This window comes from Cheilinus undulatus, linkage group 7, assembly GCF_018320785.1.
Source record: "Cheilinus undulatus linkage group 7, ASM1832078v1, whole genome shotgun sequence".
NCBI classification, from domain to species: Eukaryota; Metazoa; Chordata; class Actinopteri; order Labriformes; family Labridae; genus Cheilinus; species Cheilinus undulatus.
The window spans coordinates 52757797-52762302 of NC_054871.1; positions in this window are offsets into that span (position 1 = coordinate 52757797).

The window sequence follows — 4506 nt, forward strand, 5'->3', positions numbered from 1 at the left end:
GTGAAGTTCCCCTTTCTTTCCAGAGTAAAGAGAGTCTTTATGGGATTATAATTTATTCTTTGCTTTTACTGAAGTCTTGATTTAACCTCATCTCATAGCAGTGTGATGTAGCAGTCAGAAAGCATCGCTGGTCTTGGTCAGTATTTAAACACTAGGTTCAGTTTAAAGAGGCTGACCGTCTCAGTATTTTACATCCCACAGATTCAGTATGAGAATGATTTTATTTTAGGTAAAGACTCAACGAGGAATCAGACTGTAGGAGTCCATGTGTATGTGGACGTGCATTCTTGGTAAAGATCAGGACAGGATTACAAAGTCTAAAGAATATTCTGCTCACACTGTTCTCTGATTTACTGTTGGTTAAAAGCCGCTTTATCATTCTAGTCTGAGCTCAAATCCCAGGATATTTTCTGGAGAACAGATCAGATATCAGTAAGAATAACATAAAAACACCAGGTGTAGATACAGACTGATTTCAGCACCAGGTCCCAGCTCTTTAAAGGTAATCATATTGGACTGAAGCTGTCAGCTAAATCTTAAAACTGTTTTTTTAAGGAGAAAGGGATGTATGGTATTGGATATCTAATATGTCAGCATTTTCAGATTAACTTCAACTGATACTGATAATGTTCCTGATATCAGTACTGATATATAAATATAGTTTAAACCTTAGAACAGACTTATTGTTTACAAAGAAGAAGAGGCTTGTTGGTCAGTATTTACAACTAATAAATCAGCTGTAAATATGGGCAGAAATGTTCACATCTGCTGATACTGATGTCATGTTGATAATATTGTGCATCCCTTAAAAGAAGATCCCAAATCAGACAAATTTAATCTTATTTTTATCAGGATAAAGCCTGCAGTTCTTGTTCAAAACATTTAATCAAGGTTTGATTGAAAAATGGAGTATCCTTACCCTAGGAGAGTGCTGGGTTCAAGTCAGAGCTTAGCCTGGTCCCAAAATTTAGCCTGGCCCTTCTCTGTATTTATGAGTCATTCTTTCAGAACTTCCACTTTCCTGGAGTTTTTATTTTTTTAGCTGGATTTAAACTCTGAAGTATCTGAACTGAAATTAGATATCAGTGGACACCTCTTATAACAGCCTCTGCCACTGGTGTGTAAATGTGGGTTAAAGTGACGTGCATAGTAGTTTAAAAACTAGAGCTCAAGTGAAGGACAGCAGAAAAAAATATATTTAAAAACGCCTTAAAGGTCACATATTTTACCCCTTTAAGACAAGTTTATATTGGTCTCAGAGGTCCCTAAACATGCCTGTGAAGTTTGTTACTGAAAAACACTCCAGTATTGGATTTTTGCATGTCTAACACCCCCTCTGTTTCAGCCCTGCTCAGAACGAGCTGTTTCTGTGTCTGTGGCTTTAAATGTCACTGAGCTGTCTGACTCCGCCCCTTCCAGGAAATGGATGTGGCTCTCCTGATCCTCCTCTTGGTTACCAGCTGAGAGGAGGATCAGGAGAGGAGGGTGGAACTTTCTTCCAAGTGGGAAGGGCCAACTGAACCTGGGGGCGGGGCTAACTCCCCACATGACATCATGAGGGGGAAATCTGAGAACGCTTGTTTCAGCACACATTTTCTGAAAGCTTGGGGGGGGGGACTTTTTCTGATTCTTGGGGGGATTCTGGACAGGCCAGGGGCACATATTTTTGTTAGAAAAACCTGAAAACATGTATTTTGCATAATACGTGGCCTTTAATAGATAAACTAACTCTTCAAAATCTTTTTGTTTGATTTTAAATGCTTATTTTCTTCCCTGTAATCCAGACTGAATCCTGCTTCCTTCTGCAGAAGTCTGGATACTCCTGATCCTTCTGGATCAAAGTAATCCTGATGTAAAGTTTTGAACATCACTTAAAGGAGGTTTTATCCAGGTTTGGACGAATTGATCTGATGTTAGCCTTTTTTTGCTTTTTAACATCCAGATTTCAGGTTTTGAATTTGATCAGAAGCTTTAATCCTTTTTGGTCTGAAACTCTATAAAAATGTTTTATCTTTCTCATTTTCTTTGGGTCAAAAGTTCGATGATCACCTGAACCCAGACAGCTAAAAGTGGGTTCCCGTCTGGATTCTTCTTTCCCAGATTAAACTGTCAAATAGGTGAAAACTGACTGCGAATGTTAACGTTCACATCCAGGACAGTATGTGCTAACTTCTGAATAGTAAAGATGGCTCTAAGCTTTGAATGGAGTGAAAGATTGTAAAAGAAAAGTCGTCATATATCTAGTTTTTAATCCTTTTTGTCTAAACTCAGCAGCTTTGTCCTTGCCTCTTGTTGCTTTCAGCCTCATGTCTGATTGATTTTGGCATCATATCACAGTTACTCTCTGTTTCTTTTATTTCCAGCTCTGTCTCTGGCTTTTCTTCTCTTTGGTCTCTGCTTATTTACTCATTTGTGTTGACATGCATCGGGGAGGCAGCCTGGGTTAACATGGTGCAGGAATATTCCTGAAAGTTAAGAGGCTTTGTCCTGTTTATCCCCTGAAGCGTTTCTCCCAGAAGGAGGAAGCTTTGACAAAACAAAAATCTGAAATAAAGAGGCGTCGTTCTGGTCTTCCTGCACTCCACAGCATTCCTGCGTCACCCCTGCATTGTTGTACCTCTGTGATATTTCTCGGTGGAGCGTCTGTGATCAGGAGTCTTTGCTCGAAAACGTCACATCATGTCCGCATTCGTCCAAACGCAGCGTGTCTCTCCAGTGTAATTTGCACCTTACTGTTCTGCTGTTATTTTCCTAGCATTTCTGTTTTTAATAAATGGAGAAAAGTCCATTTCATCTCCTCAAGTCATTTCTCCTCTTAGATTCATGCAGGGTCGACTGAACGTAAACTCAAATAAGGTCTGATAAGTTCTGCAAAAAATGGAGAGACCTTTCACCAAGCATCTAACAAATAAGAATATCATCAAAAAGGTTTTTTTACTGTGATTTAATTCTAGATTCATAATTATACAGATAAATATTTTAAGACTTTTTCTGTTTTAATCCTTATGATTACGGCTTACAACTCAAAAATCTCAAAATATTTGAGTATCACAAAAAATCATGTGAAGCTCCCCTGAGTTCTTGACAATTCTCTGAAGGCTGAGCTCATCCCTGCTACCTGGTCTTCTTACCACATTATTCCCCTTTCTTCGTGAATCTACTTTGATACAGACTCTGAGGACAGCCTGACCTTTCAGCAGTGACCTTCTGTGGCTTACCCTGCCTGTGGACGGTCTCAGTGCTTGTCCTCTGGACATTTGCCAGATCAGCAGTCTTCCCCATGATTGTGGTTGTGTGAACTGAACCAGAGTGAGAGAAGGAAGTCTCAGGAAACTTTTGTGAATCAGAGTTTTCAACAATATTCTGATATTTTGAGATAGTGGATTTTTGAGTGCTGTAAGCTGAATTATTAAGATTCAGACAAAAGAAGTTCTGTCATGTTTGATGAGATGGTTCTAGAATGAAGTTGAACTTCCTGACACAAATTACAGCAAAAAAAAAAAAAAAAAAAACTATGATACTCTAATTTTTGAGATGCACCTGTATGCTGGAATTGGTTTGACTTTCAGGGAAAACCCTATATATTTCAGATGTTTTTCAAATGAAAATACAGGTCAAATGTGATGATTTTGAAACTGGTCGTCTCCCATGAAGTCCACTTTGGCTCAAACAACCACGGATGGTGCGATCTGACACTGATGTACCTTGACCTTGGAGTTGACCTTTAATGTCTTTGGAGGTTGTTCTGGGCTCTTTTGTTACCATTCGTATTATCCGTCTCTTTGATTTGTCATTAATTTTCCTCCTGTGGCCACGTCCAGGGAGGTTGGCTACAGTCCCATGGATCTTAAATTTCTGAATAATATGTGTAACTGTAGTCACAGGAACATCAAGCTGCTTGGAGATGGTCTTATAGCCTTTACCTTTAACATGCTTGTCTATAATTTTCTTTTTAATCTCCTGAGACAACTCTCTCCTTCGCTCCCTCTGGTCCATGTGTAGTGTGGTACACACCATGTCACCAAACAGCACAGTGACTACTTGTTACCCTTTTAATAGGCCGACTGACTGATTACAAGTTTGTAGGCACCTGTGATGCTAATTAGAGGACACACCTTAATTGAACATGTCCCTGTGGTCACATTATTTTCAATCTTTTCTAGGGGTACCATCATTTTTGTCCAGGCCTGTTTGATGAGTTTGTTTTTTAAAATAATTCTGTTGAACCACAGTTCAAAAGCAATGTCTGATTTTCATTGGTTAATTTTCATAGAATTTTTTGTTTATTATTACTTTTGTCAGATTCAAGTTATTTCTGTGAGCATTGTGGGTTTTTCTTTCATTAACAGAGGGGTACCAACAATTCTGTCCATGTGTGTATATCTGCATGTGTAAACCTTATCTAAGCCAGAACATTAAAAATGAAAGTATCAGGGGAGAAAACTATGCTGCTGTTATTTCAGAAGACTTTACCTTGACTTCAGGGGAAAAAAGCTGAGATAAATC